This window comes from Acanthochromis polyacanthus, chromosome 7 (assembly GCF_021347895.1).
Source record: "Acanthochromis polyacanthus isolate Apoly-LR-REF ecotype Palm Island chromosome 7, KAUST_Apoly_ChrSc, whole genome shotgun sequence".
Classification (NCBI taxonomy): Eukaryota; Metazoa; Chordata; class Actinopteri; family Pomacentridae; genus Acanthochromis; species Acanthochromis polyacanthus.
In genome coordinates, this window is record NC_067119.1 from 22,961,724 (window position 1) to 22,988,430 (window position 26,707).

A 26,707-nucleotide genomic window follows, 5' to 3' on the forward strand; every position below is an offset into this window, starting at 1 on the left:
GAAATTTGTTTCCCCACATTTCGTAAGTTTGCCTGGATAAACTACAACTGTGTCAGGTGTACGATTTTGATCAGGACGCCTGCTGCTTTGATCACACTGCCAACTTTTATCAGCGTGCATGCTCTTTTCATAACCAAATAGGACCCAATTATGTCAAGCACATTGTTCTTTACCTGGAGTGCCACAGAAAAGATGGAAATAACTCACACTTAAAACATCACTTACAGGGAGAAAAAACTCTTTATTTAGCTGTCAAAAAATATCCTTGTTAGACTCAATCAATTACATGAAATAGGTGCAAGTTGTAATGTGTGGAATATTTTTGTCTTATTTTGGGAAGTGTTCTCCCTATAAAAATTTAAAAATAAATACATTGATGCCTATTGGAGCAAAGTCAAAGAATTTGTTGGATTGACTATTTTCAGTCTATTGTTGAGAGGATTTGTCAGTTTGGTCAACAATCTTAGAACTAGTTGACAGAAATACAGATATATAAAGTACAGTGCAGGTTCACATGTCATAGAGATATTGTCACTGAAGCATGTGAGATATATCTTGATGCTTCTTTCTTGCTGAAATTCAGCCTCCTTCCCACTGGATCAGGAGAACTCATCGCCTAAAAGAGAAAGAAAACAAATTAAACTTTTAATTCCAGAAATCTCTGTTGATCATTTGCATTGGATTACATTTTGTGCTAACAAAGCTCTATAGAAAAAAATAAAATCATGAGATTATTTTTTAATGCCTTGAGTGAGAGTATTAACAGAAAAATGCTTCTCATACTCCTACCTAAACAGGACAAGGGTTAGGTACGCTTTAATCACAGCAGATGCATAATTTCTGTGCATACAGTTGGTGATTGCTAAAGCAGGAGGGACGGCACTTGTTTTAGAGTTTCAGCACATCCCAAAGCAAGATCCTGGAATGAAAGGAGCTCAGTGAGCTGTGAGCTCCCAGTGTACTTGAAGGCGACAAAGGCCTCAGCAATATCCGCTGACATTAGTCCCCCTCATATCACACTGCACTTTCCTCCCATTGTTCCCTCTGCACTTCTCACATGTATTGTCTTACATGATATCCTTAGAAACTGATAAGACGCCCAGTGAAGGTTTTTGTAGGTGAGGACACAGGCCTGGGAGTGTCTCAGGGTTACAGCTGCTTATTATTCTCTCATAGAGGAGACTGGAAGACTGGAGGGTCTGGGGAACGCCTTATCGGATCCCCTGTGCACTCAGCCTAACCTGGGTTACCTGCACTTCCAGCCCTTCCTCCATTACTCCTGCCACTCCTGACACTCCCTTTCTCCAAAAAGACATTATGGTGTTATATTTCCCTGAAACTATAGAGTTTGTTGAAAAGCATGGGAGGTATTCTGGAGCCCTATATGAATGTATAGGCTGTACAGAACAGCTGGGGTCATTTGAGACAGAAAAAGGATGACTGGCTGGTTCAGTTAAATCCTCCATATGTGGTGTCACTGTCTGCATCAGACAACAAAGACAGAGCAGCACGTCATTCTAAGATCCCATGTCTTCAACAGAGGTTTTCTCTACATCTATTTGCTGCTTTATCTTGTCAGAAACTTGAAGTGTCTTAAAAGTGGATGACTCCTTTGCAAGCTGCTGTAAGTCAGTAACTCCCCTAAGTTTTTTGGGGGGAATTCAGACTATACAAAAGTATTATTTTGGCCAGGCTGTCTCATTCAACAAATTTCTCTGATGTTTGGCTGACAGTACAGAACAGTTCAGGGTTGGCAGGGGGTCCCTGGGCCATCAACAGCCAAACCAAGCCCAACTCCAAAAGATGAAGGGAGGTGGATTCCGACAACTCAAGCACACCACCCTGTCTGCTCACAGCACCTCAAGGGCACACACTGCCTGCCTGTCTATCTGTGGCAGCTGATTGTAGTCAAAAACCGCATGTGCTTCTCTATGCATCTTCCTGCTGTTCTCTGCTGACACTGCAGTTTAATGCCCATATATAAGGATGATGTCCACAGAATGTGCTTGTCTGTGAGTCTGAAAAACTTGTGCTTTCAGTGACCAAAATGTTTGGCATTAAAACAAAAATGGAAGACTGTGCAAAACATCTGCTTTGACATGACTAATTAGCACGTGGATTGAAGTGCAACATGTACTTTCATACAGTTAAAGAAACCTCTCAAAATATTTAAAAATAAGACGAAGAAGAGACAAGACAAGATGCCTTACAAATACCATGTTCTCAAAGCAGGATAACGTGTATAAAGTCAGTCATCTTTTATAAACTGGGGATTATTTTAATCGTTTTTTTTTTCTGCATTCTATCAGTTGCCACAACATTTCATTGAGTAGATTATCCGTAGACAAAGACAATTTTGAAACAGCTGTAGATAGAGATATTATTAGCACTGTTACCATATAATCCATTTTTCCTTAGTGACCCAAACCACGTTCTATTTTTAGAAATGGAGGGTTAGGAAAAAATTGCTATAAATTGACTATAATCACTGCGTTGATCTAGCTCAACAGCACCAAAGTGGTGGTTACTGGGAGTAGTTAAAAATAGTCTGAGCTTCTGTTTTTTATTATTCCCAATATTCTGTATGAAGCAGTATCATTGTCCTCAGGCCTTTGCAATTAAACTGATGAAGACACTTTATGTGCCAATGCCTTAACTAATACAAAAAATATCTCCGACAAAGAAACTGAAACAAGTCAGGAAAAAAAAGTCTTGAAATTTGTTTCCCACCAGTAAATACCATGTGTACAACTTAAGTGTAATGCTAAAATATATATTTTTTATTCTAATTGTGGGCGTTATGCAGTGCCAGTAGACCCAGATTTCCTAGACTAGACCTGCAAACGTGGATTGTTGTCACGCTCTTCATCACAATGCGCATTTATGCGGAAAAATACAGGAATTTTTGGGAGTGCTCTCCCCTCATCCACAAAAAAGGATTTCATGTCAAAGTGTCCCTCAGGAAATTGACAAAGGCAGAAAGTAGTGTCTGGTGTTGCCCCAAGTCTGATAACAGGGTGGAGGAGTTGTATGCCTTTGTCTTCCTCTGCTAACTACTCCCAGTAGACAGCAGTCAGATGCCTCCACTCTCCATGAGGGGGGAAACTGATGCTGCTGATCTGCAGAGAATAAGACTCAACTGAAGCCTAGCCGAACTGGGAGAGACTACTTATACAGACTCAGGTGCAGGAGAAGCATGATCCACACATATGCAGGCACAAACACAAATTAAGTAAAGTATTTCCTTTACATTATATAATCCAGGACTAGGTAGGTTTGTACGCATACGGCTATACACACATATGCCAACAAACAGACTACGGGCAATACATAGACACACATGTACACAAATGCACACACATGAACAACAAACATGCACAAAGATGTGACACACACAGAAACACATCTCTCCACCATCCCATTCCCTGCCTCTCCTTCTTTCTCTGTCTATCTCTGTCCATGCTTCTGAACCTTGGGGAGACATATTCTTTTTCATCTGTCAGTATGGATGGAAACAGACATGTTCAAAACACACAACAATGGCCTCGCCAGCACCAAGGAGGCTCTATGTTTTGTATGCTTGAAGCACTGCATTATCTCCTAAGTGTCTAGCAACCCTAGTATGGTAAATAATGGATGCTCCTCTTCCTTCTGAAAAAACCCTCCTTTCACTTCAGGGACCAGTCATGGTTTACCTGTATAAATGCCCTTTCTGTGTCTTTGGAGAAATGGATAGCACTAAAGGATGTGGGTCAGACGATTTCATTAGCACAGCATTTCTCTCTGTGTCTCCTTCAATCAGCCGTTTGACAGAAGCAATGTCACTCAAAATGTCTTACAAACACTTTCATATAGAATTCTCTGAGAAAAACGGATGCAGAGACTGCTGATCCATGGCAGGGAATTTGTGAAATATAGCCCATATAACAAGAGGGCAAAAACAGTAATGCTTGAAAGGAGAGAGCTCAGTCACCTCTGAGATCAGCTGAATATCCTTGACGTCTTTAGTGTGGAGACTCCAGTCATTATGCCACTTGTTTATGGGTCACAATCAATGACGTGTCCATCCAACCTAAAAACACAAGATGGGTATATTGTTTAGTGAAGCAGATGCACAAGTGCACACATATACATTGCACAGATGCTGCATGAAGTCAGATTTCATCAGAAGATAAGAATCCCGTCTGGATAATTAGTTGCTGCTTTTTGACCTACATGTTTCTCTGTACTTTGTACAGTTAAATCAAAACAGTAAGTTGGATCTGGCAGGACGATAGTGTGCCACTACATAACTAAGTCTCTTTGCTCTCCCTCCCCCGTTCATTCTGAGGTTACATCGAAAGAGTTTCAGCTATTGTGAATTATTTACTTGATTCACCATTCGGCCCTTTAACCCCTCAACAAATGCACAGGCAGCCGGGGTTAAAAATACACTCCCACAGGATCTGAGTTTCACTCTACATCCACGCGTGTGTGAGCTTATGAGTGTGCGTGTGTGTGGACAGGGAGGTGGATTTAAAATATAAAACGGTCTATAACCTGTGTCCCATAAAGCACCTTCCTCTCTCTGTCTCTCCCTCTCTTTTACAGACACACACACACTCACAAGAACTCATCACAGCATCGTTATGTGGGCACTTTCTGTGTGAGAATCCAGGCCGTCCCAGATGGGATTATTATAACACAGCTTGATCTGTGCCAGAGCTATGAGTGTGATTGTGCAAGTCCGTGTGTGACAGTGTGTGCTGGTGTGTGTGCATGTTTGTTAGGCGGTGTGTGAGCTCTGACCTGAGTGCATGTGCGGGTGCAACTCTCTGTGTCTGTGAAAGAGTAAAATGTATAACATAAAACTGTGCCGTGCCGAATCATTAGTAAGAAGGCGTTTTCACCAGAAAGTGTGTCAAACTAGGAAAACTAGCTTGCATTCATTACAAGGGAGAATGAATGCAGCAGATGTATTCATATTAAACCTCTGAGTCAAAGGCTAAAATAAAGATACATGCCTGTCCATCAGAAACTAATGGAGACTTCACAAGCTTTCCTTTCTGGGTGAATATTAACGTCACACAGATATATAGGCCTTAACGGATCTGCACACATGCACGCCCTCACACCTACACCAACTTTTCTTGGCCGTGTTGCCGTGGTATATCCCTGCATGCAGCAAGGTTGTCATGGATACACCCAGACACATCCGCCATCCCATGAGCGGGGGGATGCTGAGCGCTTCAGAGGGGCTGGCGCCGAGGCTTTACCCCAACCTCCCCCCCAACCCTCAGCCGCCATTCTCTACCCCTTCCCCCCAAAATGAATCCCTGTCCCTTATTCTCCCTGAAAACCGGCTCAACCTTAAAAAGGCTTTTTGCTTGTCAACTGGGTAGGTCTTGGAAGCAAACAGCTGCTATCATTTTGCAGCGCTGCGGCCTTCCTTGTTCTTAAACTGGAATTGATTCTAATCTAACTGATGAAACAATGAAGGCTGAGATGTAAACATTCAAAGGAACACTGGTGCCAGTTCAGTTCTTGTACGAGAAAAGCTAAAATAGATGTTGAACCTGGGAAATGTGTGTATACGCATGTACATGAGTGTGTGTGTGTTAGCCTCAGGGCTGTGGTTAAGCCTGTAGTTCATCCTGAACTGATCCTTTTCATTAGCCATTATCAATAATTCAACATTGCACTTGCTTTAATGGTTTAATGTGGGCAAACCCTCAATCTGCACACATCCACACTGACACACACACTCATACACTCTGCTTAATAGCACTCACTCTCTTGGCCTGCTCCCAATGCCACTGAGGTGAATATAGATGTGTAAACGTGCACATAACACACTCAGCACACCTAAAGCTTTCAAAGGTAAAATACCTATCAATCAGACACACCGTTTTGCCCTACCAGAGAGTCACGAGAGCCCTTGATTTAGAGAAGAAATCATTTATTATTTCCCTACAAAAGTCTGTTTTACTGTATATCAAGTTATATTTGCAATAAAAAGGCACATCAAATCCTCTAGTCGGAGATGAGGAAATGAAAGAGTTAATCTTTTATGACATGCCCCCTCCCGTCCCTACTCTCCTTGCCCTCCCTTTCATATTCTCCAGTATGGCAGTACTCACTGCCTGCACATATGCTGAAAAAAAATAATCCTCTTTGATTGGAAGGCTAATTTGAAGTGTCAATTATTCTTATGCAAATTAAGGTACAGTTTCTCACGTCTGAAATGGGTTTGGGGGGCACAGATGTGTGTGTGCGTCGGTGTGTGCATGCACAAATCTCCCTCCAAAAACATACAGCGCCTTTCCATCCCCCCTCCAACTCTTCATCTATACCTCTTAGGGAAGAAAGCTGGCATACAAAGAGAGGCAGTATAATGGGACGAGGATATTTGCATGCACATTGTCCACACTGAACGCCAAACAGATCATAAATTGAGAGTACAATGTCAAAACAGTAACAAAGGCATGGTAGTGCAAGTCAGCTCCCAAAATATTCAACAATACAGCACCATGGTTCTATGTTGTAATGTAAATAATGAAATGATGTTGGGTAAACAGGAGCACAACGACAGCTTGGATGTATCATGGGAAGTATTGTGGGTGAACAAAACAATTTACTAAAGCTTTTGTCATGTAAACACTTTCCAGTAACATTCTCTTTTGCTATTGCCATACCAGAGGTGCAGGCGAGGAAATATAATCCTAGTGTCTGTACCGAGACAGAGGTACAAGAGAGAGAATGAAGTAAGAAATCGAGAGCGCCTAATAATTCATGTCTAAGTACAGTACGTGAATGAGTGCATGCTCCTCTTGATTGTAATTAAAGCCGTGGACTCAAACCTGAACCTGGATGAGATATTTAGACTAACAAAGAGAGACAAAGTGTGGATGGATTTTAAAAAAGAAAGGGGAAAAAATAGAGCAGACAGAAGACTCTACAAATAGACTCTGTTGTCTAACCCTCTCAGCTGATGTGGCAGTTCAAGTAAGAAAAAGGCTTTTCAGGCCCAAAACAGGATCAAACAACCTGCTGTAGAGTCCGGTTACACTACAACAATAGCTTACATTCACTCTGAGCTTCAACACACAAGCTTTTACCTCAAAGGGAGCAGAGGGAGAGAGTAAGTCTGGGTTGGAGGGTGGGTTCGTGCGGGCATGGAAGGGAGTATAGCGATATTTTAGACGATAATGGTGTTCAACAGATTAGATGGTATCAGCCTACCATGTTTGTTTTCAACTGCCGGCTTCTGCAGCTCTACTGAGATCTATGGTCAACCCTGCAGGCACTCTCAATCTAAAGGGAACCTTTAATATTGTCAGAGAATGTGAAGTACGCTGATAGATAGCGTTCAAAAGTGGGAGATAAAGGCAACTAGTGAAATGAGAGCAGCGGGGGACAGATCATTGTCTATAACGTGAAATACTTTGAAGCCAGAAAACCTGTACGTGTCAAAATCAGTTACTGTCAGGTGATCACGTTAAACATATGATGGATTTTTAATTGTCAGGTGTATGGAAAACATGTTTTTACACCTCCGTTAATTAGCTCTGGATTTTATACCCACGACATATTGACAGATTCCTTGCAGACTATCTGATCGCACTAATCACGCAATAGACAGCTACTATCTGCTAACCTGCTAAGACCCTGCTCCTCAAGCGATGAACAGTAGCCCTGGCAGTTTGTATTTGTTTTGCACTGGCTCAGTAGTTCTGGGGAAATTAGTATGCAGTCAGGGATGGGAGGGCTTGTCAAGATCAGGAAGAAATCTCTACCCACCCACTGGGTGGATCTACATTCATGAACAAGGTTGACAAGAAAGCTGACTAGTGTAAAGACAAGAAGCAAATAAAATGGCGGAGAACACCCTGAATATTCTTTTTCATATGAGTGCACTGAGAACACCTTCATAGACAGGACTGTTCTCTATCTGTCTGTCTTGTATGTCTGTTCATCTGTCAAGACACTCACTCTCCCCTTTTTCTTTCTCACACCCTCTAGCCCCTCTTCTCTTTTCGAAAACTATGTGTCATGCACGTCAAAATGCAAAGGCCAGTCCTTTTGAGGGTGTTCTGCTGGACCATAGAGCGAATAAACATCCATGTCAGGAGAAAGCGATCTGGGGCCCTTCTCTCACTGAGCCTGAGCTCTCCTGGGAAACACACAGCTCATACAATGGATAGAGAAGGCCTTTTGTTGAGTCTCTGGGAGCTGCAGGGCTAGCTCTGGATCAAACAGGGCTGTGTGTGTGTGTATGTGTGTGTGTGTGTGTGTGTGTGTGTGTGTGTGTGTGTGTGTGTGTCTGTGTGTGTGTACATGTCTGTATTTTGTGCATGCACAGACACACACACATACACAAACAAACCACAGTGACACGCACACACCTTTGCTCACACACACACACAGAACCACAGACTTTCCTCATCTCCTTAAACGCAGTGTGACTAAGTAAACTTCTTCACCCTTTTGCCGTAGTTACAGAGGGCAGGAAGATGAATTCGAAATAGCTGGCAGGAAAAGAGGAAAGAGACAAAGCGGAGAATAGTGACGTAAATCAGTGTTGGACTGATTTAAACTGGTTTAGTGTCAGTCCAAAGGGGCTTTCTGTTGTACTATATACAAATCACAGTTCAAAGCTAGTGGCTGTACCCCCTCCTGGGGTCCGAAACAGGGAAATTCTGCAGGGAAGTGTCTAATGCTTGCGGGTAACCTGTGTGTGTGGCAGAGTTATTTATTGCATGCAGTTGAGACATTTCTCAAATATATGATCTAATATTGGCAGGAGTCAGTGGGGGAAGGGATGCACAGAACAGCACCACAAGAGAATAGCAACCACCAGAATGCACACTGCTGTTAAATGTGCAGCACCATCAGCTGTTATGTCATTGTCTAAAATCTGTGTTTATCGTGGCTGAATAGTATGATTGCATTTGGTGGCAATACAGCCTCTCGAATACAAAAATACTACAGTTGCTTTCCTTTATCCCAGCATACATTGTAATAAATTTCCATTCAAGGCCGCTGCCTTGCTCCTGGCCGTCTGCCCCGCATGTAGGATCTATGGGAGTTCTCCTCACTGAAATGAACTCACACTGTCTGACCCTATTCATCCCCAAGACTGCACTTTCTCTGGGGCTCCCCCTTTTCCAGTCCCCCAGTTTCCCACAGACCCCCTTACTCCTCTCTCCCTCTCTCTCCCTCTCTCTCTTTGCATCCTCCCCTTCTTTCTCCCTACCTTCCCAAGCCCCCTCCCCTCCCAAGTCTCTGCCTTGCTTTCAACTCCAATTTTGGGCACAATGAAGTTGTTCTGGCTGACAGTTTGGCCAGTAGAATAAGTGTTGTTTGAGCCTGCTGTGTGGCCCTGTAGTGGGCCCATTCTCCCCCTCGCCGGCTCAGTTACCGAGAGCCTTGTTGGTGGGACACGGAAGACATCCGTCCCCACACTCCCACCCTGACCCAAACAATTAGCCCCAAATCACTGTGAGGATCACCTGCGCCTCCTCCTCGCATACTAGTGCACAAGTGTGAATAAATACACACACAAACAGTTGCTTACTATCTGATTTTTCACTTTCCAACTAATACTTGCACCAAAAAAAAACCCTTTTGCATTGATTTTTAAAACTTCCTGCCTCCTCCCTTCATATCATTAGTGTTATCAGGTCATGTTCTCTTGCATCTGTTATGGTGCAGTAGTTGCTATACCAAAGCCAGGTTGGCCTGATTTACTCAGTTACTCCATGTCTTGTAGGATGTGTCAGAAAGGATTCTGTATCGGGGTCAGACGGAAAGACAAAGCCTGCAGCCCTCTCTCCTCTGTCGCTTTCAGTAAGCATCATCCAGCATCTCTTTCTCTCTCCCCCCTCTGCCCCCCTCAACCCCTCTGTTTCTCTCCAGTTTTCTCTGTTCCAATGAGTTATCAAACAAATACAAAAATACACACTATAAATATTCCTTCTGTGTGGGTGTGTGTCTCCTCTGATATGTACACACACACACAAAGGAACACACACACACACACACACACAAGCCAGGACATGAGAAAGTGGCTGGGAGAGGCCCTGATGGGGGGACCATATGTCCAGGCGTTGTATATCAGTCGGCTCGCCCCCAGCGCTCTGCCAGACCACCATAACTTAGTTTGTCTTCAACACAAAGTTTGGTCCAAGCTTGGCTGGGTTCATTAGGAACCTATTCTCTGGAACCAATGAAGCTCAACAGACCTCCAACAAAGGAGCTAATCACACCCACTGCTGCTCGATCTCTCTCTGGCTCTCTCCCTCTCCACCTTACCGTCACCCTATTTCTAAAAACTCTATCATCTCCACAAAAACTCACTCCTTTCACAAATAAAAGTAAGCTGTTAATGCCAAACAGTGCTAACTGTTGCACAGCAACTGACCAGGAGTCATTCATTTCATTCTTGTCTGTCTATACAGACTGTGATCTCGAAACAAACATGGATAATTGTTTCCCCACTGAAGATTCACACGTGAGACTATTTTGTGTTAGTGGTCTTACGGAGTGTCATGTTCTCACCTGACGGACACTTTCATGTCCCAGATGCATGTGTTTCCTGAGATGCTGTGTGGAGAACGAATGCCTGCCTACAATGTGAATTTGAGTGCATGTGTGAGCAAAAAGGATGTGGTGCTCTGACAATGGAGAGCCCCGGGGTGCAGAATACTTGAAATGACCTTGAACCCTCAGCATTCTCCATTCCCATGGCTGCAGGGACGGTGAGCTTGTCTGTATATGTGTGCATGTTTCTGTGTGTGTGTGTGTGTGTGTGTGTGTGTGTGTGTTCAAGAAGAAGAACAATGAGGTTTTGCACTTTTCTTTTTTGTGTATACAACATCTCTTCCAGAATTCTGTAATGCAGAGAATCAGGTTTAAAATATATCCAAATAATGTGGAAGTAAAAAATTGGTGTACATAAGAAAAGATATTTTTTTAGTTATCCTTTAATAAGGTATTTTTAGACAGATTTTTCAAGTTATTGTCTGGTTATTATGTTGACCTTATTGCATCAGAGTGAGCTATCCACCATCACATGTGTGCCCCACTACCCCCCAGCCCGCAGTGACTGTATTTGTTCACCCTGCATCCAGCAGAGAAAGAGGCTTGCTCCGCACCAAGTCCCCTACTGTGCACACAGGCTAAAGGCAAGCAGGAACGTGGTTGATCTGGACATGGCTTAAACACACAGACACTGTACACACAGGATGGTCCCAAAGCACACAAACACACACACAAACAGACATATATCGCTGTTCACGCAGATGAAGAGGACTTGGTAGGTTAAGAATGGTGGTGGGGGGTACTGATGGTGAAGGGAGAGCCAGCGAGGGGTGGTAAAGGCCATGTCACTGGACCCTGCTTGGACTCAAATGTCAGCAGCATGAGTACCTGTACACAGAAACCCAGCAGTGAGAGAGCAGAAGAGATGATCAAGGGGAAAACGGATAAAAAGAAAAGGAACAGGCATGACAGCCGAAAAAGATGCACGAGGTAGAGAGAAATGCCTAACAATGTAAAGAGCATACATGCTGTGGCTTTTTTTCCCTTCGTGTTTTGTGTGGTTTCTAAATGTCGTCAGGGAAGGAAAAGGAGCAATCAAAAAGAAAGGCGACCTATTTCCATGCAACAGTCTTTAATATTAACTTATTTGAACACGTGGTCTGACTTTACTCGTTAAAGCAACATGCATGCGTTAAAGCAACATCAACAGAGGAGATATTTTTCCAGAACCTCAAGTCAGATGCATAACTCTAACAGATGAAACACGATGTGCAACCACGCTCTCTCCCTTGTGCTCCCCTTCCATTCAGTGTTGAACATTTCAACCTTCGAAAAGTGGAGAGAGAACACAATGCCCTCTGCAGCCTAAAAACACTGAATACATTACAAGCATTTTGCACTAGAATATTCCAACAGATACAAACATACAAGTACACAGTAAACACTGAGATTCTGAGGAAAATCTGGGTTTTTTTTTTGCTCTTTGAAAGGTCAAAACACAAGACTGCACCATTCGAAAGCCCTCTGAAGACCAGCAAAACACTTCTATGCATGCACTCAGTGTTAGGAGATAAAATCCCTCTCATACTTCCTTAGGTAACAACAGAAATTATGTGCACTGTGATGCATTTTCTATTTGCCGTATTAGTGGAGTGCATGTGGATTGTAAAACCGTAGCTTGCCTAGTATAGCTCGCACAATGTGATTAACACAAAGACACAAAACCTCACACACAGCTATGAGGTTATACACAGTTCAATTGACAAGATGGCATTACTAATATTAGATTAGAGCCTAAAGAACTTTTTGATCCATTAAATGATCTATATAAATTTTACCATTACATTGTAAAATCCAGAAAGGGAGAATGAAATACGAATTCAGCTCTGTAGGAATATGTATGAAGTCTCATTAAGGACAAAGGCTCAAAGATTAGGGGCCAAGATGACGCCACTTGCAAACTCAGACAGTGCAGATATTTTTTAGAAGTTTTGTTCATACTGCAAATACTGTAATTGTTATCTGCACAAATTACATCCACATGATTCAGCTGAATGCAAATGAATTTCAAAGCCTTTGCGTCACTGAAAGATAAACACAAGCTAAGATAGGATCACAACACTACTCTTTACCACTAAATTCTATCATTTTTTTTTGAGGGGCGGGGGGGGGGGGAGTTGGGTTAGATTTATTACAATTAATAAAGAAAGAGAGGTTTTGCATGTTTAATGATTATTTTAATTGCAAGATGGGTAAATTGATGATTTGTTTAAATTTGTAAATTTGTCAGTTGTTTTGTCAGGTTGCTCCACTAGAAAAGGGCTATTTTTTTCCAATGTTACCTCTCTTAAATGTTTTATCATCGCTGTTCAGATTTTGAGAGAGGAAGGTTCTTTTTAAATTTATCTGCTGAGAGGGGGAACATTTCTCTGAGCTCACATAAAATCTAAATTTAAGGCTTATACCCTGTGAACAGGATTTGTGACATTTGGGTGCCAATAGTGGCCCAACAGGCAACTTGCACAAGCTTGATGTGGAAACATGATGCCTGCACTGCACATACACCAACAACAAACCACTGACAGGTGAAACTGATAACACTGATTATCTTGATATTCAGCATTTGGCTCCGAAACATTGTGTCCTGGCATTCGTGTGGATACTACGTTGTACCTACTGACCTAAATTTTGTAGCAGACCAAGCAGAAGCAACAGCACTTCCTGATTGTAAGCTGTCTTTCAGCAAAGGCATTTTTATCAGTAATCAGTGTCTGATTATTGACATAAATGCTTTCTTAATTTAAGAGCAAAACAAACAGAATTAGCTGTGAAACAAGACTGCAAGATTGCTAGTTTAGCTAACCAAACCACTTGACTTATTAATTGCCGTATTTCTATGCTTTTAAGCAAAAATACTGAACAACCATGACTAATATTAAATATCATTCTGAAGGAAACGTGGACACAGATGATGCAGTAAATCGTATCTACCGTTCCACAGTATTATGTTCCATGGTATAAAGGGAAAGGTAACTGAAATACACACAAACACAAACAGACGCACATACACACAGTCTCCAGATGGCCATACTGAAGGGTGTGAATGCCCTGGCAAAAGCAGCAACAGCAGATTCCCTGAACCTAAACCCGAGGCCATCTTCCTCTCAGTATGCTCTTGGAAGAAAAAAAAATAGGTCTACATCTTGACTCCTAATACAAATTTTCCTCTCTTCCCTGTTCCTTCATTTCCTTTTGTTTCCTCTATTTCCAGCCTCTGCCTGGAATCACAGCAAAGTTCTTCAGTGAAAGCGGTATGTTCTACTCATCACAGACACTTCTACAGATCCTCAGTCAGACAGTGGTGATTTGTGCCTGTGTTAAGGCAGAACTACTCCTTGCCTTTTTCAAAATAAAGATTGCTGCCATTATCTAGAGCTATTCCTCTAGATGACACACACACACACACACACACACACACACACACACACACACACACACACACACACACACACACACACACACACACACACACACACACACACACACAAAATGAAGAAAACATGGGGGAGGGAAGAGGATGAAGGAATTTCACCCAACTACTGTATGAATAGCTGATGGAACCTGAGTGACAATTTGGTATGCAATTGTTCGTGTCACCCACAGATACATTGTCGGATTCCCTTCTTGTGGAACCAAGCTTTAGCAGAAGCAACATGTTTGGAGCTAGCAGTTTAACGTTGTCTAATCAACATCACATTGCGTTTATTGATAGAGATAATTAGGCTTAAATGCAGATTGGGGATTAGTTTTGATTAACATAAATGCTTTTGCGTATATTCTTTCAAATACACTTACACACATGCACTCACAAGCGCATTGTCCACGGGGCCAGGACCTTCGACAATAGCAAAACCTGAGTAATATTTCAACTAATGTGGAGTGAATGTGGCGGAAATGCAAATTCAATGCTGTCCTCTTTCACATTGAGGGAATGAAATCAAATCTTTTGTGGCCACTGGGCATTGAGGGTGGGAAAAACAGCGAGGCGAGGGGCTTCCTTCGGTCACTCGTTTGGGCTGTGAATGAGCCAGTGCCCAAGCAGGAAAGATGGTGGGCTCTGTGCTAATTGATTGCCTCTACTAACAAGAGCATAATGTATTCTATTGTGATCATCCTTTGCCCATGTTCATTAAGCCAGGAAGCAGCGTGATCTTTTCTTTTTGTCTCGCCCCTGCCCCTTTTCTCTTCCCTGCTCCTCTCATCCCCCTCTCCTCCCGATCCTCTTTTTTCTTTTTCCCTCCTCTTCTCTCTCTGCCCCTCTGTCTCTATGATGCTGTACGGGAAAGGTGATACAAAGGTGGTATGACAGGCAAAACATCCCTCACCATCCCCAAATGCAAAAAATGAGAGAAGAGGAACAAAGGGCAGATGGAGGAAATAGAGTAGATCCCTAGTAGGATGCTGAAGGAAGGAGGTCTCAATGAAAAGATGAGGGCAAAAGACAGGAAAGAGAGGTGTAGGAAGATCGACAGATATGGAACCAAGAGGAAGATGGTGAGAAAGAAGACAAATGAAAGTGTGGAGAAAAAAAAAGATGAGGATCAGAGAAGCACCTCTCAACATCTCCCTCCATACCTCTCTTTTACTTCACGTCCCCTACCCTCCCCATCTTCTGTTCCTGCCAGATTCCCACCTGCTCCTGCCCCCCCCTACCCCAAACCTCTTCTTTTTTCACCCCCCTCCCCCTTTGCCCCTTTTTCACCCACTTCCCATCCCCACTTCTGCTTCTCACCCCATCTCTGGTTCGCCTCTTAATGAGAGCTGGCGGGACAATAGTACCATTGTTGCCCATGTTTGGAACCCCGGACTGAAACAATCGCTGTTTACCCAAGCAGTGGCACAGCCTGGACCCTCTCCTTCATTACAGCTGGGCCAAGTATGATTAAGTCTGTTCAGCAAGTGCTACAATAAGCCACTGAGCCTGCCACTAAGACTCATCCACTCCCCTTTATCTTTTCACTCATAACTTCAACTGCTTCCAGTTGCTCGCCCTGGTCCCCCTCTGATTTGCATATTCATTACCAATGACCAAGGGGATCACATGCACTATATGAGAAGAATAAGACAGAGAAAGAAGCAGAGAAAGCAAAAAAGAAACAGAGAAGAGATGGAGTATAAATGGAAAAGTATTTCTAAAATCATTAGTTGAATCTGATCTATTTTCAAAATGACCTTCATAATCTAGGACAAAGCTAATTTCTTTATTAAAAATTCCCACTGGGGTTGAACATGCTTCCGGCAGTGGCAATAAGACTGACTGTTGGAAATAAGAGAAAACTCTCTTTTCATAATGGTCTCAGATCATAAAAAAAAATGGCATGGAGGTACTGTTATCAAGCTGATGCTTGTGGCGGGGACGATTGAAAGCCTTTTCACTCAACCAGATCCCTCAGCTCTGTGGCTTGTAACAGAAGTATGCTACCAGCACTATGCAAAGCAGCATCATGAATATGCGTAATTAGGTGGGACTGGTGTAATTTTTCTGGGTTATGGGATGTGACATTTGTGGGGCAGGAGCATACATCAGTGTAAGCACGACTGACAAATCCAAATCCCTTTCTCTGCAATAGGGCATTTTACACTTTGCAATACAAAATATACAATTTTCATTCATGCACTTAAAAGCTGCATGCAAAATGCAGGAAACGATTTAGACAAGCACAAACACACAAGCATCTGTACAGTCACACACACATAGACATGCATAGTTGGAATCATATGCATTAAAGATACCCCAAAAAAGGCACTGTGAATACAACACCATCTGTACATTTGAACACAAATAGAAACCCTAAATCACAGTCCATTTTTCAGAAATAACTGTGTGTAAAGTGTGAGCAGAGAGACAAATAGGCATGCTACATTTGTGTTTACTGGAAAAAGAAGAAAATAAAGGTTTATTTGTGTGTAAAGGTAGTGGACATGGAGATATCAGAGGAGCACATATATATGACTATAATAAGAAGAAAAATAAAAAAAACTGAAAAAAATGTTCCAGCCTTGGAATGCAGAAGGACGCAAAGATTGAAAAAGCAGCAAGGCTTTCAGAGTGCTAATGTGCAAGAGTGTTTAACATAATACACCTTTAAATATCAGGTGGCAATGAGCTTTAGACATTTGTTGACATGTTGCCAGCAACCAGAGAATGCTATATAACTGACGCCTCCATACGGAACTATTTTCTGTGCAATAGCTGTATGTATAGTAAGATTTTCTGCATTTTTTTGCTCACAATGACAGTGAATTGCTAAGCATCTGACATAATGTATGGTATGTTTTGTTCGCCTCTCCCTCTCATTTTTTTTCTTTTCTTTTCTTTTGCATTCAATTCAGATGAACCTTCAAAAGACTTGAACATATGAATTCACAAATAAGGACAGGTACATGGCCACGGGTACACTGCCAAAAGCATCTATTAATAATTGGATCATATTCTTACACAACCAGACACACACACACACACGTACACACATATACACGTGCACACTTTCAACACACCTCTCTCGCTCTTCAGAGAGAACCAATTTATACATACTGTACTGAACCCCCCTCACCACCTCTTGTCTCTCTCTTTGCCGTGCCATGCCCCTTTCCCTTTCCCCATTCACCCTCTCACTTGCACACACACATAAACACACCAGCATGCACGGCACCCTGCCACAATCCACCACCCTGCCACACATACCGAAAGGGGAGGACGCATCCCTCATAGCACCCAGGAAATTAACTTGACATTTGATGCAGAAAGAAAAAAAAAATATTTTTGTGGGGGAAGGTAGGGGGGGAAAAAAAAAACAAAGTGTACCAAAGCAGAGATAGCATAAACCCATCCCTTGTTCAACCTTCCCCACTCCACCACCTCCCTTAAAGCCCAGGGACGCATTCGAGGGGCATTTCAGCGATCTGCAATGCAGACGCCACTGGGTGCCCACGGAAAAATGAGCTTCATCTTTTGCCTGTCCTTGTCAGTGTATGCTGTCTGTCCCTCTTTGTTTCCATCTTTTATGATGCTGGCACTCCATTTTCATATCCACTTCCCTTATTTGAGTCTTTCTAATAGAAAAGAACTTGGAGAAAAAAGAAAAAAAAAATATATGTAACTACTGGAGGATCAGTTGATGGTGCATGCATTTTGAAATACATAAATTCATGATGAAGGATGATGAAGTTTTAAATTGTTATTGCTGTGCTTTGATTTTAATTTGGAAATCCTGACCACTTTCATTCACTGGCATCCCTTTGTTGAGCCGTAATATTTAAGCCGCTCTGTAAATCTGGGTAATCACTCCACAATTAACAGCCAGTTGAGAAAATATGCAATGAACAGTCCAGTGGTTGCAATTTCCAACAAAGCAATAGCAGCAACAACGGTCGTTCCTTTCACTCAGGTCGGAGTGCAGCTACAATTTCATGCAAACAGACTAGAAAATAAAGCGCATTGTGATCTTGCATAAGATTAACGATTACATCAAAGGCCTTGTAGGAGCCTCAGCGAGGAGCGAAAACACCACGAGCGAGAGCAGGCCACAATTAATACATCATTATGCTCTGCTACAGTTTAGACCCATACACACACACACAACATGCAGTGAGACCGCAGACCAGCTAGTGTCTGTCTCAATATCCCCTGCATTAGACATGCAGGAATGTTAACATCATTATGCACAATTGTGAATGTCTGTCTGTGTGTGCCCTGCCCCTTTTCTCCCCTACCATATTGTGTCTGCGGGTTAGCCTGTGTGTGTGTGTGTGTGTGTGTGTGTACGTGTGTGTGCTATCTGAAAGAGGGCGGTGTTATATGATTTTTTTTGTATGCAAGTTGAAACAAATTGCGGATTGTTGTATGTCTAGGAGAGTCTCCGAATGTGATGCTGTTAAACCACGACTGTACTAATATCTGCTTTTTTTGCATTGGAGGATGCTGCTGGAATTAATTTCAGACACAAGAAAGGGATACTTTGTAAAATTATTAAATTAATGTGTGAGGATTTCACAATGCAATTCTAGGATTTATGTACAAATGAGGATTGAAAAACTATTAATTTGTAATTAAACACACTCTTGGAAATCTTCCCTTACAAACACACTTTCACACGTTGTGCAAAAGCGTGTTTGTCATAAAAATGATGATATATAATTCAGGATGAAAGAGAAAGAGGCATTCTGTGCTGATAGATTGGAGATGATGCAGTACCCATACGAGTGTTTTAAATATCCATGGTTCGAACCAAATCAAATACCAGGGAGTATAATGCAAGTACAAGCACATTTTTCTTTTTTAGAGCGAGACGAAAATGACCCGGGTTGTCATTACCTAATCCCCCCCAGTTACTGAACACAATCATGAAAATGTCACGTATGATAAAGTTGAAATTTTTCCTGAGAAGGCGAGGAGGAGAGGTGTGACTTTCATTAGCGTTAGTGTCACTAATATCTGCTCTACATTTCTCTGAGGTGGTACCGTCTAAATATTGCATCATCCCAACACACACACACACACACACGTTCTGGAATAGTGTTTGCAGCCCATGTATCATATTTGCATTCGCTGCATTTTAGAATAGCATCTTCACTACTTTTTTTTTGTTGCAGCTTAAATAAAATGAATTAGGATTCTCTGCAAAAAAGGAACAATACCAAGCTACGTATTGTTTAGACACTGTAGGTAAACAGATCTAACCAGCAGTTATAAGAAGAGAAAAGTCTTGAAAAGAGATTTAGAGTCAGGCTCAAAACCGATATATTTTTGTTTTCTGCCACAACTTAAGGGAAGATTGTCCAGTAAGTGTTGTATACAAAGACCTTGGCATTCCTCTATGCTTATACAAACTCCCCTCCTGCCACCACGCTGTTTCTTGCTGGCAGCAATTTGCATTTATTTGCATGATTTTTACGATGTGCATATCCTTTGTTCTGGCTGTATGATGATGCAGAAGAAACCCTCCCTATGCTGCGCTATTACACAGCCCACTGAAAGCAACTTGGATATTACATGAAAAAGAAAGCAGTAGCTTTATACTGTATGTTTTAATTATGAATTGAGCAGATGAGATTTCCACAAATGCCAAACTCATCCCCTGGTGCTCCCATGATAATGTCGTGCATCAGAGTGAGGGGAGGGGCGGAAGATGAGTATGTTCTAGTTTTGGGGAATTTTTGAACAACCATGGAAAAGACATATTGTGCTATCGCTAAGAGGCATGAGCATCTGCAATATATAGTATGGGGAAAGGATTGCATCCAAGCATGAAATATGGAATTACTTGACAAATAGGAAATAGGAAAATTATAGATGGAAACTAAATCATTGAAAAGAAGAAAAAAAGCTCACATATTTTACAATATTTTCATAAATAATCCACTGTATTCTTCTGCATTTGCCTCTCCTTTTAGTCACCATTTATAGTTGTTTTCTCTTGTACCAGTTGATCATAAAGAACTAAGCCTATTCATTTACAGGGCTATGTTTACTGTGCAAAAATCTTTATATTCTTGTTTGTGAATGGACCTATTGCAATACCTTTCTGTATGCTGGCATCTTTTGTTCTCTGTTGTTGTTTTATCTATGCAGACCAGACAACATGCACACACACATACACACACTGACACCTTAGCACTCCTTAATCATACAGACACATGCAGACGACTTCATTAATCGCCGTGGGCTAGCACTGATGATACAGAAGCTGGTCTACAAGACTGGAGGGTTTATATTCGCTGAATGCGGGTGCCACATTATAAATACTTACTCCCACTGGCACCCTAGAAGTAAGCAGCTGTACTGCAAATCTGCATGGCGGATAGATGATTAAGATGGGAGCATAGCAAGCCATGTGATGCAATATAAACAAACTATACTGTATAGCAAATATATTGTGCTTTCTTTGGTGCTTATTTTAATAGCAAGTGGGAAAGCAGAAATTGCAGTGTAAATGTTTTTGTATTGTCTGAGGTGTGTGTGTGCTATACCCTGCATACAGAAATAACTGATGGAGGGGTACATGTTACTCATAAAGCAAACTCCTACCTTTCTGACCGAATAATGCAATGTGTGTGTCATAATGTAATGACACTGGCACACACTCTGGGCTTTTGTGAAATCTCAACAATGTTGCAGGGTTGTAAGTAACGTATAGAAAATAGTGTTTACAAAGATGTTCCACAGATTTTGTGCTTGCTTTATCTCATTAACAGATTTTTTTTTATTCAAAAGTCAGCTATGTGACGCTGTTTAGCAAAGTGTTTAAAATTTAAAGCTGCTGACCCACTTCTGTTGCGCAGTCTATTCTGAAGGCTCAGATAACAATTTCTCCTTTCATGGTTTTCACTTTACCCCTTTTATGTCTTTAGTCATTCTGACTAGCACTATTAACAATAATCCTGGCTAAGCTCAGGATGAATTGTTGCAAAAACGCAGTATTGAAGTCATGTTGGGATTACAATACATACAGTAAATGCTGAAAAACACCAACATTGAAGCTAGACTTTAAGATATTTGATTTGAAGCAGCTAATGCTATACAAGAAATAAATAATTAAATGGGAAAACTGTGTGAATGTTCTGCAGAGTTCGCTGTAAGACATCATTTCCCTGCAGTATTGTCTAGATGGCTACAGCGTTGAGCCCTGACTTTTCCTACCAAGTGACTTGCCCTGCCCTTCTAATTGGCCCTTCTGAGAAGTCCACCAAATGTGTGCGAGTACTGGGAGTAATTAAGACCAGTAATACCACAGTACACTGAAACCCAAGGGTGCTGACATACCTCCACTGCTTTTCGCTACTTAATTTTTCTTGCATCAGCGACGAATACACTTTTGACTCTGAGAACCGTTTACACGCGTAGGTTATTTTCATTTGTTTTGAGTTTTTTTTTTTCAAACCAAAATGTGTCACTGTGCTGTTTTTTTGTTTTATTTTTTTTATCATTGACAGAAAAAGCATGGCATAGCTAACAAGTGCAACTATATATTTTTTGCTGACAGTGACATATGTCAGTCAATTCAACGAGTTATGCACAGAGTGTACACCTAATATCACTGCACTTCACTCCGCCTTAGCTTCTCAAGAGGTCACTGAGTTGTGTAAAAAAAAAAACAATGTCAAAGTTGGAAAAAAAAAGCACAGATGAAACTCAGCTGCTGCTGCCAGCCAACGTAACAAGCATTTCCTTCTTATGAGAGCGAGCTCACCTCATTAAAATGTTTGTCTGTCTTCAATAGCGTAAAATGTCACATGTAATAATGGTGGGAGGTCTAATTGATAGAGCAAGATGTCCTGCATGCAAAGCAAACACTGCCAGGGTGGAGGGCAATTACTGCTACTGCGCGGATTTCAGTGGCTAGAGGAGATCTTTGAAATCACTTCCTGGTTGCAGCTCCTGTTTTTTTGTGTGTTGTTGTGATGATGAATAGTGAACAGTAACCTCTGTTTCCCCTGTGCTTGTTGTCTTTGGTATGGACCACAGGGCAAAGAATGGGTCATGGGATTTGATATTGCCCACGATCACATCGCCTGAGCTCCCTTCAAACCCACTGTTATTCTGTTTACTGTGTCCTCTGGACCACTACTAACATCTATGCCTTTATCCAACACACTCGGGCTAACTTTGCTGCAGGCAAACAGACACACACGGACACAGACTCACACATCAGCCAAGATAGGCACAGAGGGGAAAAACACTCCTGCCAACAAAGAAATCGGACTGTTTTTGATGAAATGTTCAATATTTTGTAATTGAAACGTCCAGAAAAATAGCAGTTTCATATTACAACAGTATATCTACAGTCATCGTTTAGAGCTAAGTGAGTAACATTCCTTTGAGTGTGAAAGAAAAAAAATATATCATGACTGATTAAGAGCCTAGTAACAAATTCATAGTGTGTTTCATTCAAATGTTTTGTCCTTGAATTACCAGAGGTCACAGTAACACTTACACAATAACACCATTTGGATGTGATCGGTGTGTGACGCATTCAGGTTGTTTCGGCTAAATATATAAATGGATAACACCAAACTACACAAAACCTGAATGTTTGCTTGCGCATTCAGCACATACAGTCGAGGATAATCCCGCATACACACACAAACACACATTTTAGTTATTAGCCGAAGCTCACCTCATGTGGGTCCAGTGGAGAGCAAAATCCCAGAGATCTTGTGTTGACCTCTACTTCCTGCTGCCTGCACTTCCTCTTCACAGCTCTTTTTCTCCATCACTGCAGCAATGAAGGACATACACATTGGGGGCAGAGAGTGAATAAGTTTACCAAGAGGTAACCTTTACAAGTTGAACAACCCTTCTTGAGCAAACCACAATTAACATGTTTCCACTCGGAAGAAAGCAATAGCAGCAAACACAGAGTTATATGATAGGAGGAAACGGAGGTAGCATTTACCATGGCTAAGTTTACTTGAAAGAATTCAAATTGGCAATAACTTTGTGCAAATGTCTTCTCAACCTTCGCAGTCCGCAGTTTGCCACAAATAGCAAGTCAAATCTGCCACCTTTAGAGAACATGAACAGCTGACTTGTGGCTCATTTGAAGGTCATGGGAGGTGTTTTTTCATACCTCACAATATCAAAATGGAACTTTGTTTAAATGTTGACTCAGAAAAATAAAGTCTTATTACTGACATTTTAAATATGTCGGATTAAAAAATGAGAATAAAATGTAGTCAATTCTCATATTTACAGTGTGTTCACATTGTGTCAGCAGCCATGTTGTTTGAACCCAAAGCCCCTCTGGCTCACTTGCTAATTTCAAAGCTAAAGGACAAGACAATGTGAGGTCAAAGCCTTCCAATGGTTGGTTTAAGACCTCATTTCTGACCTCACACAACAATGTGGCAATATAGCTGAATGTATCCTTCTACATTGTTTTTCATTTGTATCCTTTATCCCTCCAAATAGATGTGACTGCTGGCATTCTCCTCATGATAAGACGGGTTGAAGTGAATGCAGTCAAAAACTGGTCAGATGTCAAAAATACTACAATCGAACAGGAATGGCAAAATGTGCACTTTTGACATACCGAAGATTTTTTTTTCTCAGATTTGTTTGCTTTTGTTTTGATGTATAAAACAGCTATTTATGTTCTCATGCACCATTTGTGACTCATATATGAGGGAAACATACAGTATGCACTGTATGTAGGTTTGCTCTTCTGGCTTTCTCTCCTGCTGTGTTCCCAAGTGATTGTGAGACTCTTCTGGCGTGTCAGTATCAAACTGACAGATGCCACATTTTATTAGAGCTCCATATCAAAGCTCTCACACACTTGCATATGCGCTGACACGCACGCTATCAGCATGCTACAAGACAATAATCAATAACACAACCACACGACGATTTTTGTGAATTACGTCTCGATATTTATTAGAGTTTTTATTCCATTAAAAACAAGCTTCAAAAAATACATTGGACTCAAGGATCCCGAACGACACACCAACCTCTGAATTCAATTAACATTTCACAAGTTGTGGGAATGAGCAGCAAAAACAATTAGGTTATCTTCGTACAAGGCATACTGTCATACTCCCCACTGCAATGTTCTACATGTTTCTGATGTTTCTTGCGGTTGTGTGACAAACCGGTGTGTGTGTGCGTGCGTGTGTCCGTGCGTGTTTCCAGCCCTACGGCAGAGTTTAGGGTAACTATACACCGCTCCCCCACCCTCCTCCCTCCACCTTCACCCCGTTCCCTTTGCGGCTTGTGTGGCTTGTCTCATCCCATCTCCCTCCTACTCCTCTATCTCCCTCCTGCGCTCCTCACTCTCCCCCCTCCTCACCATCCCCGCCACCACAACCGCGCTTCGAGCCTACATGTGTGTAGTTGGGTGGGTGGGGGGGGAGGCTAAACTGGCAACAACAGTGCCAGGAATCAACCTCATGCTTTCTTTAAAGGAGGATGCATATGATCCTATATGTAATGTGAATTGCGAACGTGTATCACACACATGCACACATACACAGGCAACATGAGATAACATAAAGAGGAATTTCTCTAAGCCCCACAAGGATTAATGTAGGTGGGAAAATAAAAATTATGTTTAAGTGAGCTGCTCCAATTTTAAACCGAGTGTATTTCATTTAAAATTGGAGCAACCGCATGCATGTCCACTTAAGTGATGCCGTACCGAGAATGCTTCCCTCACATCGTGTGACTACTTGCCACCTGCACCTACCTATATGACAAAAGGAAGTAGTCACACAACAAAAGCATTTCCTTTTATGAGAGGTGTGTCTTCCCTCCACCCCGATGGCTTACAGTGTTTCATTATCCATAGTCGAGGTCTGCTTTACCACCCAGCTCCCCCATGCTGCCTGTCTCATTTCCTCTCAGTAACAATCCATTAGCCAACGCCAGGCTCAAACTCACAGCCGTTTAATTATTCTCCCTTCATTGGCAGCACGCCGGGGCGTACCACTCATCAGAGGAAACAGGGAGGTAGGGAAGGGGAACAGCTGATATTGTGTATGTACTTTATGCATATAAAAAAGGGGGACAACAGGCTAACTATGCAAGGACACACGATACACACACACACACCTAATTCCACGTACTCACACACGCAATCGTAGTGCACGGACACGATGACTTCCAGATGAATATGCACTCGGAAATACACATGTATCTACAGAAACAAATTTACACATCGAGCCATTTAAACTAAAATCCTAAATTGCAACATGAATCAAATACCTCCGATAACAACACTTTACTCAAATGGTGAACCGCATATATAAGGGGTGTATGCCTCTGTATGTGTGTGTATGTATCTCTTTGTGTGTGTGTGTGTGTGCGTGTCGGGGCCTGAAAACTGGGGATGATGTGTGGTATAATTCTTCTTGAATAATTTCCTGCACATTCTTTTTCATGCTCAGGAGCACTTCACGATGAAAGGGAATGCTAATGCTGTGTCTGTATCTCACTGAACAGTGTGTGTGTGTGTGTGTGTGTGTCCGTGCCCGTGTGTATGCCACCTCACTAAGCACATTTATGATAATTAACAGATAGGAGAGGTCAGCTTGAGTGTGTGTGTGTGTGTGTGTGTGTGTGTGTGTGTGTGTGTGTGTGTGTGTGTGTGTGTGTGTGTGTGTGTGTGTGTGTGTGTGTGTGTGTGTGTGTGTGTGTGTGTGTGTGACAACGAGAGCGAGTAACAGAGGAGACAGAAAATGATAGGGAGAACAGTATAGCTGCGATTTACATAAACTGGCAATATTGCTACCGACTTCCTTTCTCATCTCTGTAGCATTTGTATTGTCGTTTTTGGTGTAACAGCTTTAAGCGTCATCAATAGTCTCAAAAAAACAGAGGAAATATTATCAGTAGCTGTTCATAAACGCTAAAATGCTTCGTCTTTTTCCTGGTACTTCTGTGACATATCCAGTGTGTATCACACAGGCAATTTCATCTCCATTATGTGTGGAACTTTAAAGTGGCAAACACTTGAAAATCATGGCAATCAAATATTTCAATGGACTGTTTAATACTCTATATAAGCACATAGCTTTAAAATATTTCCATATAGAAATACTTTGTGTGTCCCTTTATAGTGTTTTATCAAACAGAACTCAACGAAGGCAAATGCATTAATTGTTTCTTGGGATTAAAAGACACAGGCGTGAGAAATTGCACTTCTCTAAATATTGGCAAATATTAGTTGAGCTCTGATGGCCGAGGTGCGAGTATTAGCGCTCGTACACAATAAACGACCTGCAATGCAAAGCTACACACAGGTCGATTTTCTAAGTGACAGTAATCGAAGGAATTAATACATGCAAATGAAATGCTCAGCATGCAAAGCCGCCGCCGCCGGTAATTGAATAATTGACTTTCAGATCTCCGTCCTGTCCGCAAACTGCACCGAAATTTGTATTAATGTGTATGCGTGCGCGTGTCTATGCCAGCGGACATTTTAGGTCTACCCTCCCCACACTCTCACTGCTGCCAAACGCCTTAAGATGGTGGCACCTTGAGGCAGAGAGAGACACTCGTACAGAAAGCCAATCTCCTCCTCCCTTTCCCCCTTCTTCCACCTCAGGTCCTCACGACAACACAGGACAGCCCCCCCTCTTTCCTCACCCTTAGCCCCCCTAATAAATATTTAATTCACCCCTCTCTAAT

At 41.9% G+C, this 26,707-nt stretch overlaps 1 long non-coding RNA gene across 2 annotated transcripts in view; it reads right to left on the bottom strand.

The window, feature by feature from the left end:
• Nucleotides 1-221: 221 nt before the first annotated feature.
• LOC110950321 (uncharacterized) overlaps nt 222-26,707 on the bottom strand; it is a 41,588-nt gene continuing 15,102 nt past the window's right edge. For both annotated transcript variants that reach the window (XR_007942889.1, XR_002595648.2), the window contains 3 exons: nt 22,698-22,796; nt 3,974-4,072; nt 222-616 (listed from right to left, as the gene is read on the bottom strand). This is a non-coding gene — a long non-coding RNA (uncharacterized LOC110950321). The remainder of the gene's footprint in view (nt 617-3,973; nt 4,073-22,697; nt 22,797-26,707) is intronic.